This window comes from Apodemus sylvaticus, chromosome 13 (assembly GCF_947179515.1).
Source record: "Apodemus sylvaticus chromosome 13, mApoSyl1.1, whole genome shotgun sequence".
NCBI classification, from domain to species: domain Eukaryota; kingdom Metazoa; phylum Chordata; class Mammalia; order Rodentia; family Muridae; genus Apodemus; species Apodemus sylvaticus.
The window spans coordinates 3952595-3977867 of NC_067484.1; the positions used below are offsets into that span (position 1 = coordinate 3952595).

General features: G+C 38.9%; 1 pseudogene; it reads left to right on the forward strand.

The window, feature by feature from the left end:
* Positions 1-483: 483 nt before the first annotated feature.
* On the forward strand, positions 484-1458 carry LOC127664087 (vomeronasal type-1 receptor 1-like; annotated as a pseudogene).
* The last annotated feature ends 23815 nt before the right edge of the window (positions 1459-25273 follow it).

Consider the following 25273-nt stretch of genomic DNA (forward strand, 5'->3'; position numbering starts at 1 on the left):
TGCTGGCAATGGAGTGTGGGTCCTCTAGAAGAGGAGCCAGTGCTCTTCACCACTGACCCATGCCCCCATCTCTTAATTATATTTTGGAATATTTAATTATCTTATGAATGTGATTGTTCTGCCTGCTTGTTCAATCAAAACTGCATAAATACAGTTCCTCAAATATGAGCAGACTAGGACCATCTCTTCAACAACAAATTACTATTTTTAGCACATTGTTTTGAAAGATAATGTTGAATTCCAATGGAGCAAAAATGCACTCATGTCTACAGATATACATGTATACACATGCAGAACCCATAATGTGTAGAAATATGTGTTTATGGTGTTGAACATGAGAGATAGAGTTCCATCACATGCACAATTCCATCATGAGGGAAAGGAAGCAAAATAAGTGTAAATTAAATATTCTTGGTTTTTTTCAGAGAAAACTCTTGTAGTGACAAAGCAGGGCCACATTCTTGAGATAAAAGACTACAAAAACAATTGAAAATCTCAAATAATTGGGAAGACTCTTGAAGACAACAGTGTCCTACCTGATCCAATGAAGCTATCTCCATGTTATCTCAAAATAAAACCCTGAATACTACAGAAGAAGTGGCTCTTCAGATACTTTTGCTTTGCCAGGCTGAGGTTGGGACTGTGGGCAACATTCTTGTGTTTCTTCATAATTTATCTCCAGTTTTGACTGACACTCATCTGAGGCCCATTCAAGTCATTCTATCAAACTTAGCTGTGGGCAATACCTTCAATCTCCTCTTCTTGACATTTCCAAACCATATTACAGTTTTGGCTCCAAGGAAGCCTCCAACTGACCTCACAGGTAAACTTTCATACTTCTTTCACATGGTGTCTCAAAGCACAAACATGTGTTCTACCTGTGCCCTGACCACCTACCAGTTTGTCACTCATGTTCCTGGTAATTGGACAAGGGTCATGCTCAGAGAAATACCCCCAAGTTCATGAGATATTTTTGTTACAGTTGCTGGTTTTTCAGTGTCTTAAATAATGCGTACATTCCAATGAATGCTAGCGGTCCACAGAAAAGACACAATGGCACTGATTCTAAAGGTAAGTGGATCTGATCCCTCTCTGTTGTCAGTGTTGGCATTAGCTTATTGCGGTTTGCCCAGGACATTTTAATTATCAGCATCATGATCTGGACCAGTTTTCTCTATGATGATTCACCTGAAGAGACACCACCAGAGAATGCACTATATACACAACCACAATCAGAAGCTCAGAGTCTATGCTGTGACCAGAGCAGCCCACACTACAGTCATGCTGGTGGTCACATTTGTGACCTTTTATCTTCTAGACTGTATTTGTACTTTCTTTCACATTTCTTTTGTGAACACTCATTTATGGGGGAGGTATGTCAAAGAAGTTCTGACTGTAAGCTTGCCCACCGTTTCTCCCTTGCTGTTGATCTTTAGGGATCCTAAGGGTACTTGTTGAAGACCCTTCATGGTGGGGCTGCAAAGCCATATGACTGGGGTAAGAAGTCTGGAGCAAGAGAGTGAGGTCAAGATGTGTCCAACCCATGAGAACCTAAGCCTGAGACTGGAAGGAGTAGGACTGTTCCCTCCTCTCCAGAGTTGGACCCTTGTATGTAGCCTATACAACTTCCACGTCTGCCACGCAATATAGTCATGGATCCTGGTGGCCAGGTTTTGCCTTAAACTTCCTATCTCCTTATTAAGACAAGCCCAGCTATCAGTGCGAGTTCTTCTTCATGTGACTGATGAATTTCAAGCACCTCAGCCTCCGGAAATGATGTACACTCAACACAAAACACTCCCCACACACCAGGGTTTAACAGCCATTCTTCACCCCTAATAAAGAGAGCTAATTCAATATAAATTGTCTCCAGAGAAGGTTTTTTATCCTGAAGTCACATTGGCTGAGATCCTGTTAAACCATCTACCAGGCTAAGCTTCGGTGCTTCAGGTAAAGCAGGTGGGCTGTGGTACCATTATATCCCAAGGGCAGAGCAGACTTGGGGCAGAAACTGGCACACTATGAGGATCCAACAGGATCTCTGGTTCAAGCAGGACTGGATGAGTTCATGCCAACCTTTGACATCATCCCAAAGACCCCAAGCCACCATAATCTGAGGTCCCTCAGGCTGATTTTTCTATTTTGTTTTGATTTATGCAATCAAGTCTGGTTCAGAGGCATGGAAAGGACAATGAAATCATCCGGCCATGTTACTCCCCAAACCTCTACCTGAACCCCAACAGTCCATGTGGGCATTGGCAAAAACCTTCTAACTTTTTCTCCGCAAAAGGGGGTAAAACAGTTACATGGCAGCCAAAAAATACTGCTAGGGTAGTTACCTGAACTCTTAAACCTGCAGTAAGGTGATATTTTGGGACACTATGGAATCCCCTGATAGCTGCAAAGCCTCTGAAATATTCTTCTCTTGATCAGGTATTTCTTTTCCTGTTCTATCACGGGAAATATCTCATCATAAAAAATCATGCAGATTATGAAATTAAACTCCTGTGTAATAAAACTAACTTCAAATAAAACTCCCCTCTTTGGGGGATGGAATTAATGAAACAGCACCATTTATGGTCATGGGAAATTCTTACAACTGACTCACAGATCCAGGTCTTTTACCTGACTTGGCACAGTGACAGCTAAGAAGGGAAAACTCCATCCTTCCACTTTTTGCTTTTCATAGCTATTAGGGATGTTTTTGTACAATGTGTGATGATGTGTCTCTGTCCTTCTATGCCTGTCTAAGAAAATGTTAATATAAATTTGTTAAAATAAAAAGCCCATGACCTCTATCGAAGTGCAGATTTGTAAGGTGGACTTCTGGACAGAGGGAGGAAGTCTGGTATAGGGAGATTTTCTTCTAAGACACTCAGGAAGTCTTACTGCAAAATAGAGGAGAGGAAACTAGCCGTGTGTCAGATTAGTATAAATGTGATAACTGAATTATGAGCTAGTTGGAACAAGCCTCACTTAAGGAAGGATTCTCTTCCCCTACTTGAATACAGGCTTTCCTGAGGTCATGGACAAAGTGCTAATGCAGAGCAGCCACAAGGGGACAGTACACCATCACTTTCTAACTGGCTGCAAGGCCAGCAGAATTCCTGACTTCCTTATTGGCAAAGTTTGGGGCCCCCATGCCCTCAAAACTTCCTTCTTATTTCCTGCTAAGGGACTATCAGGGAACAGGGACCACTCAACTACACAGTGCCTCCAAAAGGGCCAGCAGGGAGTGCTGGCTGCACAGCTCTTCAGCGCCTCCCACAGGGCAGGCAGGAAGTTCTTACTTCACAGCTCCTCAGTGCTGTGCACCAGGGACAAATTCAATCCTCAGGCCGACTCCAGATATGAGCCACAGGAAGTAATTACTGCACATATGGATGCCCAGTTTTCTTCTCTATCACAGAGGGGACTTCTGATTCACGGGAAATGTGTGGTTGTTATGAGCTGCCAAGTCACTTTTCTCAGAGTTGAGTACTAAGATTTGGGGGTGGGTGGGATGGTGTATGTTTTTAAAGAGTGTCAGTCATTCTACACTGTCCTCAAACTCCCTGTGGGGAGGATGATGCTGAGTGTCTGGTCCTCTTGCTTCTACCCTTCAATCCTAGGTTTCTTGCCATAGACACCACATTGATTTGATGTTGGCCTAGAACACAGGGACTCCTGCATGCTACTGATACTAAGCTATATCACTAATCCTGTTGTTGCTGTTGTCGTCGTCATCGTTCTTGTTGTTTTTAGGATTCACACTGCCACCCAAACTAGACTCTTTTTCTCTATATGTACAGGCTGGTCTTGACCATAAGACTAGTCTCTTACACAGGAGACAGGCCTACTGAGCCTTCAGACATGAGATGATATGCATACGCCTTCACCATAGCTCTGACATCTAGTCTTAATTAAAATCCGCAAACTTCCTAGAAATGACTAAATGTGATTCAGGTGAGATTGCCCAAGGAGAGAGGGCACTAAATGTTGAAACAGCAGAATGAAGCCCCATCTTGCCACTTCCCTCTGCTGCATGTTTGGGCTCAGGCTTGTAGTCACTTGTGCCTTCTCTTCTGTCCATCATGAAGCATAGAGAAGTTACATGAGGTTAGCTCCACAGCTGCTAGTCAGAACACACCTGCTTACCTGGGCAAGAACAAGAAATGTGCACACACTCAAAGGAATGGAAGCAATCTTCAGATGTGTCCAGCTGAGTGCAGGCTCCAGGTAGAGACTTGCAGCTGAGATGAGACTGGACTCCAGATGCACAGCAGTTTGCTGCTCATCAGAAGGGTCTCTAGATTCACCCTGGTCACAATAGCCATCATTCTCACACAGTGTGGAACTTGGTGGGGTGTCTGACTTCCCGTTGATAAGGCGAATGGTGGCCTGGAAGGAAGAAGCGTAGCAAGGCAGGAGGTGAGGAACTCCAGGGTAGAAATGGTGGAGAGAGAGGGCACAGCTGCCCCTGGAGTCACCCCACAGCTGTGGTTTTCATAAACTTTGCTCTGAGTTAGGTCTGAGGACTCAAGTCATGTGAACTATCATGGCTTTGGCAGGGGAATAAGTGTGGGTGGGGTTTGTAAAAGGTTGGCAGTAGGCTGTTTTGTAGAGGACACCCACAGAGACACTGCAGGCCTCATTCTCAACTTGGGAACCCATTTTAGGGAAGGTTGGACAGGCTGGCTAGGGAGGCTTCTCTAAGGAAAGATTATAAAGAATACCATGCTCACTGTGAGAAACAGAGCAAAGGACAGACACTTCCCATCGATCCACTCTGATGTTTACTCAGGCTGGAGGAGAGGACACAGGGCTACTGTTCTGCAGACAACTCTGGGGCACTTTTGCACCTCAGCCCACTCCACTGAGCATGACCCTGTGATAAGCCAGACCTGCCTTCCTGGGATTTTACCTGGACAGGTCTGGGCTGCTGTGCACATGTCTTCCTGCGCAGAATGGGCCTGTGACCACACTGGCTCCTGGACATCTGGCCTGGCCTCCCTAAGGCGCTATCTGATTCCCAGCCAGACTGACCCCCACCCATGACTCACAAGTCATGGAGCTGGGGCTGGTCCTCTTCCAGACTTAAAAGCAGAATGAAACAGGAGGAAGTGTCTTAATGACTTGAAAACACACAGGTCATACTGGGCTGCTGCCTGGCCACAGCACCCATCTGGCTTGCCAGTGACTCTCTGTTTCCTTTGGCTATGCCCTCACCCTCCCCTCTCCCTGCTCTCAGCATCTCTGCTCTCCACTTCAGGCTCAGAAACCATGAGGTGGTCTTTCAGGGGTTTCTATTGAATTGTTCTGAAGTGACAGAATATTAAGTTCCTAAATGTGCCACAAGGGGGCGCACTCTTCATTTCTCACAAAGGACAAGACAGAGTAAGGAATAAATGAATGAGGACTTGCACCCACCTGATCCTGGGAAGGACTCCAGGATCCAGCTTCTTTCCTTGGAGCAGGGTTCTTGTGGGAGAATGGCAGCAGCAGCAGAGATTTTGGAGGCCGTTCATGATTGTCTTCCTCCTGCCCTTGCAGTGGTATTGCCAGGTTTGAGGGGAAGCTCAGCTTGCACCCTGAGGCTGGCCATCAGAAATGGGCTTTTCCTGAATGACCACAGCTTTCCAATGGACAGCTTCTTCCTGATTGAAGGCCACTTCCTGGGTGAGGTTATTTTCCTCCATAAGGGTCTCTTTCTGAAAGGTATCCCCAGAGGAGGAGCCTGTGAGTGTTACATTCGTGGGAGACTGCAGGGATCCAGAGAGCTGCTCTTGGGGATTGCAGGAGGACATATTCCTGTCAGGCTTGTATGTGATGACTCTCATGGTCGTGACAGTTCTGGGGCTTGGGGTACCTGGGAAAATCTGCATGGAAGTGGTAAACATACCACACTCTTCCTGATCATGGGGTGCCTCATGATTTGGTGAATGGTGGGCCTCCTGCTCTCATGGAAAGCCTTGAGTCAGATACTCAGTCCAAACATAAGAAGCCAATTACAATAATAATAATAACAACAATAATAAAATCTGGTTTGGTGGCACACACTTGTGCCAGGGAGACAGAGACTCCATGTCCTCCCTAGCCAGCCATCTGAGCCTACCTATCCAATTCAAAGCCAATCAAAAATCCTGTTTTACAGAAAACAGTGGATGGCACCTGAAGAATGACATCCAAGGTTGTCCTCTGGTCTCCACACGCAAGCTTACATGTGCAGGGCCACAGGACCAAACTATCCTGTAAAAGGATTTTCATCCACTGCAGTAAGAGAGCTCAATGGGTAAAGGTTCTTGCAGCCAAGTCTGATATAACCTGTCCAATACCTGGGACCTCTATTGATGAGGTTTGGTCTGTTGTATGTATTGTCCCAGACACAAGAAAGTGCACAGGTAGATCCAAGTGAGGCTATGTGACCTTGCCTCCAAATTATTTCTGATTGGTGAATAGAGATGACAACAGTCAATAGCTGGGCAGAAGAAACCCATGCAGGCAGGGTTTAGCATTCCAGGACTTCCAGCATCAGAGAAGAACCACAAGGGGGAAGACACCATGGGTTAGGCGAGTCGTAAAATAAAGAACATGTGGGTTGGCTACCTGTAAATAAGAGCCGTCCAAATGAAACATGGCACGTTCTATCGTGGGATTAGTAGTGGGAAATAGACAACAGCGAGAGGTGCACAATCTGCCCAGCTCTTGTGCTGATTAAGGCCAATTGTACATAGAAAGGTTGTGTGCAATGTTTGTCTGAGAACTAAGTGGTCAAAGGCAGGGTAAAAACCGGAGTTGGGATTAAATAATTTCTACACCATCCACATATACAACTCCTGCCCACCCCCACATACACAAATAATAAATGTAATTTTAAAGGGGGTTAAAGCACTTGTTAGTAAATATGAGGATCCACGTTCGATCACCAGAACCCATGTGGTAGGACAATAAACTGCCCAGTCACTATCCTCTGGCCTCTATAAATGCACACTAACACACACATATGAACACAGAATAAATTAATGTAATTATTAATTAATTAACTAATTAAAGGTTTTTCACATCATCTCTTGTTGGCCCAGACTCACTTCTGTCTTTGGTTTACATAGCTCGCTTCCCCACATCTACCTCTCCTTATCTCATGCCTATCATGCTTACATGTGTTTCTCCTCCCTAATCTCCACATTTAAATCTATATTAAACTCTTTATAAACTATTGTTCTGGGGACTAGACAGATGGTCCCCAGGTTAAAAGAACTTATTGTGCAATCATGAGGCCTGGAGTCCAAATTCCAGCATCCTCTAAACACCCATGAGTATAGCTTCCAGGAAACAGATATTGTCTTAGGCAGAAATAATAAAAAACTGCCAGTGATTTGGAGGAAAAAACACCTACAAATGTATGGCAAAAATGCAAAAACTCTGTTCTTTTAAAATATAGCCCACAAAAGAGTTAGGACCTGGGTTATGAATGAAAAGGAAGTAAGTGAAAATCCCGGTTCCTTTCCTACCATGTAACCCAACCAAGTACCATTATTATCTCTACAAATCTGTTTCTTGCTGAGTGTGCCAATTTATATGCTGCTTCTCAATATCAAAAGGGAAAACACTTAGCAAAGACTCCTGGAACATAGTCCATACAGAGTAATTTATTAATCATTAAATTTTGGGACAAATGTTAAAAAGACAAGCAGTGTTTCATGTTTATTTTTGACTGTCAGACACAAGGCTTAATATCCTGACTTAAAGTTGAGACCGAGATATAAAAGGAATTACAAAAAGCCATTTTGCCAAGGACAAATGCTAAGTAAAAATAACTAGTACTATGGAAATATAATTTACATAGGCACAATCATAAGTTTATTAGAATAATTTGATGCATCACCTCAAAGTTTTTATTATTACAAAGATATGGTTTCATTTTCATAAACAATAAAGGGAAAACAACACATTAAAAAAAGAGAGCAAAGGTAGGAATGAAGAATATTACTAGGTTGCTTTACTTTCCAACTTAAGAACCAAAATTCAACACAGGAAAAACTCCTCGTACAAAAATGGTAGAAAACATCACACTAAAGATAATAAAACACCTCTCGTTCCTGAACACTTCAAAAAACAGACTTCCCTGAGATCTTCGAGTTTTCCTGTCTGGAAACAAGAAGCGCCAGTAAGTTATTTCATCACCACAATCCTATTTCCAACATCAAAGCAAAACCTAGGAAAGCCACTCTGGTGGCTTTCTCATTCTCAGAAATTTATTTTTATTTTATTCTAGACATACAGAGAAACTACTTTAAAAGTTAAATAAATTCTGATTAGGTACACAGAAGGCTGTAGCAGCACAGCACAGCTCCTAGGTGCAGGTGGGGCCCTGGGGGGCTGTGTCCCAAACAATCTTATACTCAGGTGGTCTCTGCGTACATGTCTATACATGTCTGCTCAGTCCAGAGCCTAACTTCTAAACTGACTCTTAGTACATTTAATTTTGATGCTATGTCTAATATTGACCCATAGAATGAAGTACCATGAAAAGTAAAAGGCATTGGAAGACAATTTCTAGACAGGGTTGGCTGCAAACTTAATAAAAGAGTATCTAGTTGTTTTATGAATAGCAAATATTTTCACAAGTGCCAAAGGGGTTAAAGTGCTTAAGATACAAAAACATACATCATAATGTTAAAACAAGAATATATTATCAAGTTATTATAGCCACTTTTTTTAAGGAGAGGAAAATCTCCTTTCATCAATTTTCAATAGCAAGTGGAAGTCAAACATTTCCTCTAATATTTGGCTTCTGATCATCTGCTCAGATTTAGAAATGAAGGAGATTTAAGTATAAAAGGTTGTTAAATATTATAAAACCCAGTGGCTGAAAAGAGGCAAAGAACAGACAGTGATGGAAAGCAAGACAAAAGAAGATCGCCGGCTCCTTGCTACTTTCAAAGAACAAGTGCCTACCAAGGCCAAAATCTCGATGCAGACTTTTTAAACAATCAGCCAACTTAGACTCACCCACCAGACTGTGCAACAAAGGAACTTAGACACTATTAAATATATACATCTGAGGGTTTTTCTCATTTTGACAGATGTTCAGGAAGTATTTACTTAGTGTTCAACATGCCACTAGTACTGTGTACTTCCTTCAGCTACACATTTCTTGCTTTCTAGAACTCAAGTTTTTATCTTTTTATAATACCATGTAGAGGGGCTAGAGAGATGGCTCAGTGGTTAAGAGCACCAACTGCTCTTTCAGAGGTCCTGAGTTCAAATCCCAGCAACCACGCGGTGGCTCACTACCATCTGCAATGTTATCAAATGTCCCTTTTTGGTGTGTCTGAAGACAGCTACAGTGTACTCGTATACATAAAATAAATAAATCTTTTTTAAAAAATAATACCATATAAAAAATCCAGAAAGATAAAGCAACGTTGGACAAAGGTGTGCTTAAGAAACTAACTACAAACAATGAAGCAAGGCCTAAACAAGTTCAGGAAGTTACCCCATGATATACTGACAAAAATCACTAACTCTCAAAATTTTCTGAAAACAGATAACAGCTAATAAAAGCCTTAGAAAACTTGAAAAACTGATAGATAGATAGATAGATAGATAGATAGATAGATAGATAGATAGATAGATAAAGTATAAATGTGTGCCTACAATTATGTTTCCCAATACAATGTGTAAGCAGATGATTACAATCAAGAAAGACTAATTCCAGAAAAGAAATCCAGATGCCCAGACTCTGTTTTGCCTCATCTGGGTCTTTTATAAAATAATCCCAGTGTTTTATATCTGACAAAACAGGAAACCAAAGTAACTTGGATAAAACCAAACTCTAGATTCTTTCTACTGTGCTATATATCGGTCTTCTGGTAAATGCTTCTCTAAAAGAATGATTTTTTTTTAAAGATTTGTGGTTTTAACAATTTATTCCACAAGGAAACCAATGAAAAAGAATTTCCAATTTCTTTCAAATTGTAATGCAAAGAATAAAAACTACATAAAGGTCTTATGAATGTAAAGAGACTAGTTTTCTAAGACAGCTATGAAAATATTTCTTCTAAAAAACAAGTTCACTCAAATGAGGCATTTAGATTCTGGTTCCAAAAGAGGTTGTGTCCTTTCTTAAACCAGGGTTTCCCTACTATGTAGCCTTCCCTTGAAAATACTGTTCTCCTGGTGCTATCTCCCAAAGACTGGGATTAGGTACCACCGTGTCTACCTTTAAATTCTTAAAAATACTGAAGAACACAAACTTCAGTGTCTTCACTGTGACATAAGCCAAATGGCTAATAACTTCTCTAGTTAATATGAAAACAATTCACACCATGCTTTTCAATCCCAATCTAAATTTATACACAGTAGATTGGGTTTCAGGAAAACACCATCATCCAATTCCAGAAAACATAACTATGCACTGGTCATCTGCTCAGATTTAGATTTTGTTGTGATTCAAGTTGTCACTTGTAGAAGTTTGGACCTAGGTCTTCTTCCCAGCCCCATGCTCCCAGAAATAAAACTCAGACTCAAAATATGTATACTTACAAATATCTTGGCCTTATAGCTAGTCTTCTCTGACTAGGCCACAGTGCATTATAACCCACTTACTCAAATCTACTTTCTGACATATGACTACTTACCTGGGCTCAGGTACCATGTGTCAGTCTCGTCACATTTTCCCAGGCAAATATCTCATCCCTGGCTCTATCCCAGAATTCTTTCTGCCTTCTGAATGTCTCATCTTGTATTCTACACTTTCCTATAGGCCATAGTTTTCTTTTAGTACAATACACAAGACATTCTCTCTACAGTCACTAGCATCCTTAAAACCTTCAACTTCAAACTGTTAATTATTCTAATTCTACTTGTACTTCTAAGGTACCAACACCACCAGCAACATCCTGAGCTTACCATGGCTTTTAAACACTCATGTGTACCTGCTTCTCCTTTCAGGATTTTATTTTGGTAATACCGCCACTCCAGCTGGATGTGAGCACCAGGATGAAAAGGTGACCTTCCTGTGCCATGGTTGCTGACAGAGCCACTGTTTTTCCTGTGAGAAAAAGAAATTATATTGTTTCTCTAAGTACAAAAGGATGTTAAGGTCATGTAATGGATTTTTTTCATGGAATTTTAATTATATAACATTTGTTCTTTAATCACTTATGCATTAAATCTTAAAAAGCATCACCATATAACATCACCTAATTTTTTTTAAGACAGGGTCTTCTGAAATTCTCTATGTAGACCACGCTGGCCAGGAATTCACTGATGTTCACCTGATAGGATTAAAAGCATACACCAAGAGTGGCTCCAGCAATGTTTCTGATAAACCGACTCCATCTAAAACAGCACACCCCTTTGGAGCAGATCTCTGTAGATCCACAAAGATGTACTGTCTTATAGTGTTGCTATGCAGACAAATAGATGACAAGTTTTATTGATGATGCTATAACAATTCCTAAAATTTTATCTGTGATTATTAAGTTCTTTAATAGTGGAACTTCTATTAGGTCCTTTTCTGATAGTCAAAACTGCAATGAAAAGTCTGCCAGTCTCCCAAGTGTCACAGTTAAGTGTTGGGGTTCTGTCTAAGCTCCACCCCACACCTACCTGGAAATAGCCAGGTATGCCCTGCCCCAGAGATCTGGCCCAGTATAAGAGGGGCTACTTGCTCCTCCTCTTTCTCTTTTTGCTCTCAGCTCTTCCACATTCTCACCTCTCTGCCCCTGGGGCTCTTCCTTCCTCCCTCCACATGGTCATGGCCGGCCTCCACTAAACTCTCTCTATTCTCTCTCTCTCTGTTCTCTCTCCCTCTCCCTCTCCCTCTCCCTCTCCCTCTCCCTCTCCCTCTCTCTCTCTCTCTCTCTCTCTCTCTCTCTCTCTCTCTCTGCCTCTCTCTCTACCACTAACTTCCATCCCCTACTCTGAATAAACTCTATTCTATACCATGCCTGTGTGTATGTGTGTGTGGGGGGGGTCCCTCAGGCGCAGAGGTGCCCAGGCAAGGGCCCGCCTGGACACCTTCCTCCACGCCGCCTACCCACACTCACCTAACCCCCTATACTCTCCCCTTTTAAGCCCTTTTATTAAGTACTCTTAGATGGCAGCCAGACATTCTCCTACACAGAGCCAAGAGGTTGTAATACAACCAAAGGTCATAAAAAGGGAACTAGGATTTATTATAGGTGTTAGGACAGAAGATAAAATATTGACTGGGTTTATCTATACGAAATTTCACTTATAATTTAGTCATGGTTTTAAACTTCCTATTAACCTGTAGTGAAGACAAATGATAGATGTCTAGCTAGATGATTACTTCTAATGGATATGCATGTAAACATTCTCTTTTGTAAACTCCTTATTTCAATCGGTGATTTGATATTTTGTGTGAACTTATGTTGAACTTTGTAACGTGTGATTATGTATTCTGAAAGATGTTTTAAGGGCTGAAGACAAAGAGAAGAGAGAAAAGAAGAATTTAGGTTTGAGGAACAGAGCTGAGAGAAGAACTGAACTGAGGAGAAGTTTTTAGTCATAAGAGAACAAGATTAGAAGGAGAATAGGAGAATGGAGGGTAGAATAACTTAGAAACTATAGGTAACATAAAATAACTAAGAGAACAATGTGCAGGATGCAGAGGGAAAGAAGAAAAAAAAAAGATGTTGCAGAGAACAGAAGGAGCAGGCAGGCTTCGCCTTGCCATAGGAGAGGACAGGTCCCATGGTAAGGACAAAACAGGCTTAGACTTATTTTTTTTTTTTTTTTACAAACATGGATTTAATTCATAGCATTAAAAGGGTGAAACTTTTTCCTTCTCAATGCAATAAATATTTTTCATCCAGAATGAGTGAGTTCTTTCTGCACCAGTGCTGGTCTTTTGCTCCATATGCATATGTAAGTATGGATGTGTGTGTAAGTATGTGATTGTGAGAATGTATGCATGTGTGTGTGTGTTATGGTTTTAAACTTTTTATGAACCTGTAGAGAAGACAAATGATAGATGTCTAGCTAGATAATTACTTCTAATGGATATGCATGTAAACATTCTCTGTTGTAAACTTGTGTTAGTGTGAAATTGTGAGAATGCATGCAAGCTGGGATCAGATGTGCATGTAGGTATGAATTTGTGTGAAAATGTGGAAATGAAATCTCTGTTATGTTTGAAGCTGTGTATAAATTTCTGTGAGATTATGCATATTCACTTATGTAAAAGTTTTTCTTTCTGCAAGTGTTATTCTCTTCTCCTGGTTCAATAGAAGTTTATTGCTTCTAACTTCCTCCTTAGACTGACAAGCAAGAGGCATCTGAACAATGGGGAAAAGACTCTAGCAACTAATTCTGTCCTTAATCTCCTGCTGTTTTAGGGTGAAGTGCTAAGTGCCTGAGACTCTCTAGCTTCAGAGGAAAGCAGAAGGCAGGTCAGCTACATTAGCATAGTAACTTAGACTTAGATAAGTCTAAGATAGATAATTAGACTTAGATAATTATTTGATATAATTAGAGATGAAATTTTCTCTTCTCCTCCAAGCTTACAAAAATTAATATCCTAAATTATAGAAGGGGTGTGTGTGTATGTGTGTAAATTATTTACAGTCAGGCAATAGTAGCACATAGCACACATCTTAAATCCCAGGATTCAGGGGGCAGAACCACGCAGATCTCTGATTCTGAGGTCAATCTGGTCTACAGAGAAAGTTCCAGGACAGCCAGGGCTACACAGAAAAACCCTGTGTGTGTGTGTGTGTGGTGGGGGGGGGGAGGGTTACATATAACCTCACTAGAAAAAGCTTTTCATAACATATTTATTCCAGCAGCAACATAGCTTAAATTTCTGAAGCTATCTTTTTAAAAACATGTTTTAGACATTAGAGCTTCAAGCATAACACAAAGGCTCTACACATGATCACATTGAAATGATACTCGATATAACCATTTTGCTTGCTACTTTAGAATTTTTTTCAATTTTCAAAATTAAGTTTTAATTTTAGTTGAAGGAGTGAAGATGTCAGTTCCAGTATACTTACTAAAGTGTGTCTGGAGGACCAATAATAAGGACTTCCCAACGATAGAGATCATTGTCTTCTATTAAACCTGCTGAAAAGCCTCCCACTGGATTTTTGTTGAGTTCTGTGGAAAAAGAAAATTTCAATAAAAACTTTAAAACAGTTTTTCTCCAACAGGTAAAGTATGACCATAAATAAGCTATAAACTATGAAAACTATTAAAATGCTACTTCATAACTATAACATTTCCATACAACAAGGAAGCCATGGGTATATTAACCTATCCAGATGGAATTGTTTTGTCTTCCTACATCTACCTTGGGATTCAACCAAAGCTCTTAGCATTCTGGGTAGGTTTTATGAGAGGCAATCAAAATGCAAATAAGGCTGATTCTCACAAGAGATTTTAGTTGAAAGAAAATCAAAAGTCAAATCAAATCAGAAATGGCAAGTTTTCTATAGCCTTTAAGACTAATTCTTAAAAAACAACCAAAAGCACTTTTACGTCAGAATTGCCGAGTGTTTTCAACTCTTACTTACATTAACATCTGTCTGATTGCCATGATGCCTTGAGGTACATTCAACTATGCAACAGGAATAGCTTTCTAAGAATAGCTGGTGCCTACAGAAATAGTGATGGTATCATAAGATTCTTCTCTTCTAAACAGTGTTCTGCCATGAAGAATAGATGATGAGGGCAGAAAATTAAGAATCGAGACAAGGAACTAGTAAGGTAGAAAAACAAAGGCCAACAAAGGATCATCAAACAACAGGTTAGGAAGAGTATAACCTTAAGAGTTTACAGAGATGGACGTAATAAAATAAGGATGTCTTTGTAATGGGCAGATCGCATGAGTTTTTCAAATAGCCTTAAGTAAGTGTAACTGACATTAGAGGTATACTATATATACCTATAGGTATATATAATAGGTATACTATATAATTTGATAATTTTAATATACTATCATCTTTGAAGGCAGGATAAGAATCATGATAGTAAGTATACACAACAATCACCAGAAAAGTTATTATTTTGTCAAGAGAGCTGAGGACTGACTGATTCAAACTGGGCAGTGAGTAAGGACAAAACATGTTTAAGAGCAGTTTAGAAAGGACTTGCCAGAAATCTAAATGAGTACATGATTCTCATACAGTACTTGCCCATCATCAAGATAAGCCATCTAATCATGAAAGCAAATATAATACAACACAGAGTATTATAAAATGCCAAACAGTGTGCTGGTAACTATGGAAGCACTAACTCCATAACTTTGAGCAATCAAAGGTGGTTTTAGTTCAACTATTACAACTTCATATAGGGCTATTAGGTCCATCTTCATTTGTCAATCTACTGGAATTTGAAATTACTTGGGAGACACACCTCTTGTGCATGTCTGAGGGTGCTTCTAAAACAGTTTAATTTGGAATGTGGTTGGAACTATTCTAAAAGGATTGTGAAACAGAATACAAGACTCATACCCACTCCCATCATTTTACTGCTGTCACATTGCAGCTATCATACCTTACCAAGCATGACGAACTAAATAATTGATGAACCATAAACAATTCTTCCTAAAGCTGTTTTGATCAATTATTTTGTCCAACTAACAATAAAGCAATTAATGTACATCACAACATGCAGACAACAACAACAAAATGATAAAAATAAAGAATTAAATTGTATTTTAACACAAAGAACTTCTTTTCTTGGATTTTGAACACAGATTTTATAAATCTAATAAGCAAAGCAAACAGATAAAATCTGTATTTTAAAATACCATTAAGATATGATTTGCATTTTAAACTTATTATGTTTATAATCATATACCTTTCACTGAATCCCAACTATGTTGCTAGCTACTAAAAAAGAATACACATACACACTTTAGTGTTGATGGGAATGGTTCCTTTGAGGTCTAGCTCAAGAACTGCCCTCCTATCTTTGAAACCTTTTTAAAAATAATTTATTAAATAATCTTGACTTCTGTTAAAAATCCTATTCATTATAGTTGCAGCCTGTATTGTATTACCTAGCATTTGACTATCATGGGTTCATTGTTCCAGAAAAATATATAAGTAAGGACAATGTGAAATAGGTAACCTAAAAGTAGTACAAGGAATAGGGGTTAAAGAAGTACAAAAGAAGGGCATATAACAATCTTTAATAGCTTAAAAAAAAAAAAAGGCAGGAAGAGCACCACAACTCTGAGGCCAGCCAAGTCTATATTGTGATGTCTAGTCTCAAAAGTTTAAAAAGGGGGAAGGGGGTGCAGCACAGAGGGACACACACATTTTATTCCAGAACATGGGAAGTAGAGGTGGGTTAAGTTGCAAAATGACTGTGACTAATAATGAGACCCTGCCTTGGAGGGAGAAAGGGAAAGAGAAAGACTTATAGAATATCTACAATGAAGAACTGGGCCTATACTGAACAAGGAGGCATAAATGAAACAAGACAAAATGGCAAAAACTGGAAAGTAAAGGCGTTTGTTAGCCATATTAAGTTTCAACTTCATACATGGAGCAATGATAACCCTTGGAAGAATTGGAATGTATTTGTTCTTAATACATTTTCAAAAAGTAGGGCGAGCTTGGGAGGTTTAAATGTTCAAAAACCAGTTTTAGAAGTTGGATAGATAGCCAGGCGTGGTGGCGCACGCCTGTAATCCCAGCACTTGGGAGGCAGAGGCAGGTGGGTTTCTGAGTTCGAGGCCAGCCTGGTCTACAGAGTGAGTTACAGGACAGCCAGGACTACACAGAGAAACCCTGTCTCAAAAAACCAAAAAAAAAAAAAAAAAAAAAAAAAGTTGGATAGATGGCTCAGAGCTTAAAAGATGATATACCAGGGAGCTTGAGAGATGGTTCGTTATTTAAGAGCACTAACTGCTCTTCCAGATGTCCTGAGTTCAATTCCCAGCAACCATATGGTGGCTCACAACCACCTATTATAGGATCCGATGCCCTCTTCTGGTATCTGAAGACAATTACATTGTACTCATATACATAAAATAAATAAATAAATCTAAAAAAAGAAAAAGAAAGAAAGAAAGGAAAAGAGAGGAAAAGAAAAAAAGAAAAAGATGATATAGCAGTTGCAGAGAACTTGAGTTTGATTCCCAATACCCATATTAGGTGTAACTCCAGCTCTAGGGGAGACGATGCCATCTTCTGGCCTCAAATGCACAAACCCATATACAGACACAAATGTATACATAGTTAAAAAGATAGCAGTCATTCTTTAAAAACCATGCTAGGCATGTTGGTACATACTTATAAATAACACAAACACTGAAGATACTTGATGAAGTGGTGAAATGGTTTTGAAACTAGAAAAGGTTAATGGTTGTATAATACTGTGAACATAGATATGTTTATCTACTATTATTTGTATATATGTTGTTTATTACATTTGAACATAGTATATCTCATCTTAGTTCTTAAAATGACACAAATGTATTAAAATAGGAAACACAAGATGAGATACTTGTTTGAAAGGGGGAAACTTACTTAATGTTAAATTTCTACAGCACATATATGTTGTATATGTTGGGAGAGGGGCTGTCTTTGCAGAGTTATAGACTGTACTTTGGACCTTGCATACACTAGGCAAGTCTTCTACCACTGAGAGACATCCTCAGAATATATCAGGGTTTTTGCCAGAGAGGAAAGCAGGAAAACAAAGAAGCTAATATGTTTAACAGAGTAAATAGCCAACAATGATAAGTTCACTCTTCTACAGCATGGAAACACTATCTCAATTAAGGCCATTGGGTTCAAAAAAGAGAGCCAAAACCGTCTTCAGCATAAGCAGTAAAGATAACTAGAACAACACTAACAAGGTTAAGGTGGAAAAGTGCAAGTGGAAATTGTTTCTCTAAGGTTTCGATAGATAGAAAAATTACAGTAGCCATAGCCACGAGCAAATGAAATTCATGCAATCAAGTAGTTTTATTTGGTTGATTTTTCAGGTTTTTTTGGTTTTGTTTTGTTTTTTTTTAAGGCACGATTTTGTCTTAGTGGGCCTGAAATTTGTATGTAGACTGGCTGGCCTTACCCTTTAGCCTCTTTGCTAAGACTACAGACATATGACACTATAATGGTTGTGGTTATTGCTGCTGTTGTTTTAAATAGGATCTTCCCTTGCAGCCCAGGCTATAGAATCAGACCTCGCTCTGAGAAATAATCAACTAATTTGGGGCAGGGGGAGAGGCATGAATCCACAAAAACTAAGAGTAAGCATAATAGTGTATACTCTCTGATTTCAGCTTTTGGAGGGTGGGAAAAGAAGATCCTGTCAGACATGTCTCTAAAAAGATGAGAGCATATGAAAAGTGAACAAACATGAATTATTAGGATCAATACAAATTCATAAAGTGTTTTTTTAAAAACTAGGCTTATACACCAGAAAAGGTTCAGGGAAACAGTCATCTCAGTATGATGAACATTCCTAGTATCCACAATATGGTCTTCTAATACAAATTTACAGCTAACAGTGAAGCAGGGTTTTGTGAAGAAATGACAGATTCTAAGTCTGAGGCATAAGGAAAAAATATGTTAGGCTCTTCTCAATACTCAATAAAATGTGTTAGGCTCTTCTCAATACTAAATAAAACGAAAGCTATCAGTTAGAAGCCCCACTGGCTAAAAATGTTATGAGTTGAGTATTAGTATGAATAATAACCGTGAAGGATAGACAAATGTAGTTCAATACATGAGTAACTAACATACACACACAAAACCAACCAGCCATGGCTGTTATAATTAGGTGCTAGTAAACCATTTTGTCATTTTGATTTGGGTCTTATCCCACAGCTGGCTTAATGCCAGCACTCAGGAGGCAGAGGCAGACAGATATCTGTGAGATCAAGGCTAGCCTGGTGTATAGAATGTGTTCCAGGACAGCCAAAGCTACAGAGAAAAAAGGATGGGAGGGAGGGATATACTTCTTCAACCATGTAAAGAATCAATCTCAGGTCAGCAGGCTTGGTAACAACATCTTTTCCACAGAGCCATCTCATCATCCAATTCTTGGCCTACTCTGTGCAAGCAATACATTATTTTGAAAACCAAAGAAAGTAGAAGAACCTTGCACTCTATTATCAAATACTGAAATAATAATTATGTTATCAAATAACATTTCTCTCTAAAAAACTCCAGTTATGCGATTGTTTATGGAGCCCCTGGGTATGGCTAAGTTGAACATGCACAATTTTCTGAATTACTCAAACAAATTTAACTTTTCCTGATTCAAAAGACATAGCTTCTTCTTCCTCCTTTTTATCTTCCTACTTTAAGAAACTGCAGAAATTTAAAGTTTGCCTTCTCTGGGTTTTTGGGACTTGTTTTGCTTTTTTTCTTTTAAAGCAAGATTGTCCTCTGGCTTAAAAAATAAAAATACATTAAGCTGAAAAGTTTCAGAAATGTCACTTTATTACTTTTTCTACATTTTTTAAAATTTCTATGTAAAATGAATAAGCCAAATAAATCTTTAAAAGATAAAAGTCATTATTTTTGAGGTAATCTCATGTAGCAAAACTGAACCTGTTCAAAGCTCATAGTAAGAGTCAAATATAAAACGGGGCGTGGTGGTGCACACCTGTAATCCTAGCACTTGGGAGGCAGAGGCAGGCGGATTTCTGAGTTCAAGGCCAGCCTGGTCTACAGTAGAGTGAGTTCCAGGACAACCAGGAAGAAACCTGTCTCAAAAAAAAAAAACAAAAAAAACCCAAAAAAACAAAAAAAACAAAAAAAACAAACAACAACAACAACAACAAAAAAGAGTCAAATATAAAACACACAGAGAAACACGTTAAGAGAATCCCTGTTATGAATATAACTAATAGAAGCTACATGTGAGAAATTATAAGGACAAGACCTGGGATTGCAAGCAATTTTCTATAGAATCTAAACATTAAAGAGGTAAGAGATGTTTATGAGTTAACTGAATATATGAAATCTGACTAGATAACAGATATTAAGAAATATCTGCCAGGCAGTGGTGGCACATGCCTTTAATCTCAGCACTTGGGAGGCAGAGGTAAGTGAGCGAATTTCTGAGATCCAGGCCAGCTTAGTCTATATAACAAGTTCTAGGATAGCCAGGGCTATGCAGAAAAACCCTGTCTCAATAATAAACAAACAAACAAATAACAATGATGATAGTAATAATAAAAATAAACATTTTGGTTTTTTAGACAAGGTCTCACTGTCTGTCCCTAGATAGCCTGCTCTGCCTCCCTAGTGCCCCAGCACTAGGGTTAAAGGCAAAAACCATGACCCCAAACTTAGAGTCCCATCTTTACAGCAGATCCTCTTTGAATCTTTTTTTTTTTAACTTTCCATCTTTGCAAGTTTCTGGCTTTCTGAGGTAAAGTCTCACTATGTAGTCCAGGCTAGCATTGAATTTATAATCCTGCCTCAACTTAGAATTGAAATTACAGAAGTGCACCATCATGCCCAATTCTTTAAACCATTAAGGTAACATATAAAACCTTTTATCTAAATATTCTGTAGATTCTCTTAAGTAAATTATGATTTACCAAAATAATGTTACCACTCTATCACAGGAATTGCTACACATCTACTGTAATAGTGTTGAGAAACAGAAAAGAGGTGTGTTTTGTAATTACTGTAACTACACAAACAATCATTTCCTCAACCTTCATTAATAAATCAATATTGGAAAAATACCAGTGGTGGTTTGAATGAGAACAGCCCTCATAGGCTCATGTTCATATACCTGGTTCCCAGTTTGTAGAACTGTTTGGGAAGGATTAGGAGGTATGGCCTTAATGGAGGAGATGTGTCAGCAGCAGTGAGCATTGAGATTAGCACTGTGTCTCTTGCTTGCTGTTTAAGAGTCAAATTCTCAGGTGTTCCTGCCACCATGCCTTTATTCAACCATCATAAAGTCTAATCCTCTGGAACTGTAAGCCCAATTAAACACTTTCTTTTATAAATTGCCTTGGTCATGGTGTTTTTTCACAGTAATAGAAAAGTAACTAATAAAGTGATATATCAACAAACAACTGCAAAAAATTTATTACATTTCTACTATAGTTTTTTTTAAAGATCCAATCTAATAATCTTTATAGATTTCTAATCAACATTAAAACTGCTTACAATTAGAATATTTTTCTTTACATTTGAGTCATAGGCTACAGTGAGCTGACTTCCTAACTGGTTAAAAAAAAGGGGGGGGGGACCATGGAGCAGACAGGCAAAAAACAGTCATTCCATATTTATAAAGACTTTCTAATATTCTGCCAAAAGGATTTTCTTCCTTAGAATTAACAGGTACATTCTACCACCTACATCTGACCATGGTGTGTCATTCTCAGGTTAAATAAAGCTGTTCTGTTGTCAAAGTCATCTAAATTCTCATTCTTTCTCTCTCCCTACAAACTTAAATGACTCTTATATTCTAAACATATCCTGATGAGTTTATCTAGACATATCCTGATGCCCTTTGTATGTTGTAGCTCGTGCTTAAATACAACATCATCAGCATACTTCTCTGCTGAAATCTGATGCAGCAGGAATTCCTGAGAACAGAAGATCATATACATTATATGGTATTATATGTCAGGACTAAGTCTGCATTTCAATTCTTCTTAGTCTTGCCAAATTTAGTCATCTCATTTTTTTTCCCAAGCTTCATTTTCTTATCCATAAAGTAGGATAAAACCTATAGTGGTATTATAAAACAGAAAAATAAGATGTGTGCATATAAGTGCTTGAGTCTGGAAGGCAAGGACCAACAGCTGGTGGTTTCAGATTTGAGACAGGGTCTCTCGCTGAACTTTGAGCTCACTGATTTGAGTAAATTGGCTAACCAATGAGCTCCAGGGCTGCCCCCGGCCCTTCTAGCATTAAGTCCCTGCAGGGAATCTAAACTGGGATCCTCTCAAGCTTTGGAACAGGCAATTTACTGACTGAGCTGTTTCCTCATCACCAAAAGAAGACACAAAATATTGTCCTATCTTAGGATACATGTAGAAAATGTTAATTATCCATTGTCTTCCCATAGTCTAACAAATACAATGTTCTTTAGAATCTCAAGAACAGTCTCAGGAAGTAGAAGGAGGGTCTTTGAGTTGACGGGTAGTTAAGACAGCATGGAGAGCAGGGCAGTGGTGGCACACGCCTGTAATCCCAGCACTCTGGGAGGCAGAGGCAGGCGGATTTCTGAGTTCGAGGCCAGCCTGGTCTACAGAGTGAGCTCCAGGACAGTCAGGGCTATACAGGGAAACCCTGTCTCGAAAAAACCAAATTAAAAAAAAAAAAAACAAAAAACAAAAAACAAAACAAAACAAAAGAATCTCAAGAACAAGCCTATACCTTCGCTACCACCTTTTAAGAAAAATACTAGCCAGCTCCAAACATCATCCAAACTATGTTTCTAATGAGAGTTGCTGTGAGCCCTCCTCCCCTGACTCCCTGCTTACAGTAAAAATATTCTAACTTCCAATATTCCTGAAGGAAGACTTTTTTCCTCACCATTTGTAAACCTACAAGACACCTATTAATACATGCTTAAACCTGTATTAAAATGTTTACTAAACTCTGTCTGCTTCATAATATGCTGTCTAGTCCTGACTTCTTTTCAAGTCAAATTCACAAATGCTGGTTTGGCTTGAGTCAATTTTCCTAAAACTCTTTGGGAATATGTTAGGCTGCTGAGGTAGACAGTGTGAAACTGTCTCCTTTACCTGTATCTCAAAACGCTGACAATAAGATACTGTATAAGTTTACTTTTAAAATGTAGTTTAAAAAATAAAAATGACTAACTATAAAAGTTGAAGCTAGAGAAATGTCTCAGTGTTTAAAAGTCATATATAAGCTTTCCGTAATAAATACAGCCTAAACTAATTCACAAGAAAATAAAAATATAGAATAAATAGAACATATTTGAGCAAGAAGTACTAAACTTAAAGCAATAACATGGGCATCTAGGAGAAGGAAATCAAGTAAAAAAAAAATGTGGGCAGAAGAATCAAGTTGGTCTCAGATTTATTTCTCTATAACAATGCATAGCTGGTAGTGACAAAACTACAGAATTCTAAAGCAAAGTGTGATACAAAGAATAAGGAAGTCAAAGAAATCAAACTAGGATGAGCAAGATTGTGGATGAACCTTAGAACTTGTTTCTTAATTTTTTTTTCTTTTTTACATCATTTATAGTGTGAACATGTACACTGCACCATACTGTACATGTGGAAGTTAAAGGACAGCTTGCAGGACTTAGTTCTCCCTTTCTACCATATGAATTGAATTTTCGTGGTCAGGCTTCGGGACAGGAACCCTTACCCAGTGACCCATCTCTCTGGCCTGCTTCTTGTACTGCTAAAAATGAATTTTGTAATCCGAAGCACAAATAATAATTACTGAGTCCACACAAACACCCAAAACTAAAAATATTACCACAAGCCTAAAAATATACACGATTGCTCAGCAGTTAAGAATATTTATTACTTGTGAAGGTACCTAGGTTTGGTTCCAGCAACCAAATCGTGGCTCATAGCCATCTGTAACTACAATTTTCAGAGATCAGATACCCTCTTCTAGACTCTATGTGCACCAGGCATGCACAAAATATACAAAAATATATGCAGGTAAACCATACATACAAAAAAATTAAAAGGCAAATTAATACATATGTATGTGTACTTTTATATATATACATAGATTGGTTCAATCTCTGTAACTGCATGGACTGATGATTTGGTCAAGTACAAGAGTACTGTTTTTATCTAAAAATTGAATTGATGAGTACCAAAATAATTTGGCTGGATATTTTTTGGTTGAGACAAGCATGACATGAAAACTTAAGTCACATAGGTCAGAATAACAGTCACCTATACAGAAATATATCACCTTGAATAATAAAGTAAAAATACTTATATGATTAAGTAGTAATCTATTTTCATGTAACTATAGAATATTTATAAAAATACAAACAGTATACAAAACAAACACTCAAATATATGTATTCTAAAACACTGTTGAGAGAGCTAGAGCAATGACTCAGTAGGCAAAACACTCATACATATGATGTAAAATCATTCTTTTGAGAGGAGGGAGGGAGGGAGGGAGAGAGTGTGGGAAGGAGGGAGATGGAGAGAGGAGGGAGAAGGAGAGGGAGGGACGGAAGGAGGGAGGAGAGAGAGAGAGAGAGAGAGAGAGAGAGAGAGAGAGAGAGAGAGAGAGAGAGAGAGCATTGAGAGCTAGAGAGCTGGTTCAGCACCTAAGAACACTTACTATTCTTGCAAAGGACCCAGGTTCAGTCTTAGCACCTATGTGGCAGCTCACAACCACCTATAACTAAAGATCTAAGAGGTCCAATAACCTTTTCTGGCCAAGGGTGGTACACTTACAAATATCCAGGCAATATAATCATACACACACAATAAACCTATTTTTAAAAAAAATCAAGCCGGGTGTGGTGGTACAAGCCTTTAAAGCAGAGGCAGGCAGATCTGTGAGTTCAAAGCTAGCCTGTTCTACAGAGCAAGTTCCTGGACAGCCAAAGCTAGAGATTTCAACAGCCCCTACCCCTGCAAATCTTCCACTACTTCTTAGACCTAGGTGTATGGGAGAAAATAATCTAAGCTAAGCATCAGGCCATACCAGGTTCAATACAAGGCATATCAAGTAAGACAGTATTGAACCAGCTATGATACACTCTATTATGGTTTAAAAATATATGAAACATCATGTATGTTCACACGTGGAGCATTTGGCCACCAGCTGGTGCTGCTGTTTTGGGAAGTTGTGAAAATTTGAGGATTGTGGCCTAACTAGCCGAAGTGGACTGGTGAGACAAGGCTTTTAAAGGTGATAGTAATTTCTGGTTCTAGCACAAATGCTCTGAATCCTGATCCATTAGGCTACAAAGAGCTCCAGGAAAGTGATCTATCTTCCTGCTGCAACACTATTCCTGACCATGAAAAACTATACTTTTTAAAACCATAAGTAATTGGGTGGGTGGTAAGCGGTAGAATCTTGGTGGGGGGGGAGGAGAAATAGAACCATGATCCAAACAAAACGAACTTTTCCTTAAGATGATTCTGTATTGATCATAGCCACAAAGAAAGTAATGAATATACAGATGCATATTGATTCACTTTCTGGTATATCCCTCTATCATGCTTTAAATTCATTTTCAAATCTTTTCCATCTAAGGTGATGGAAATAATATACTTCTGTGATCCGAATCATGACTGACTTTATCCCTTATTCACTTTCTAGTAATAAAAGGGAGAGTTCTGACCATTCAGAAATGG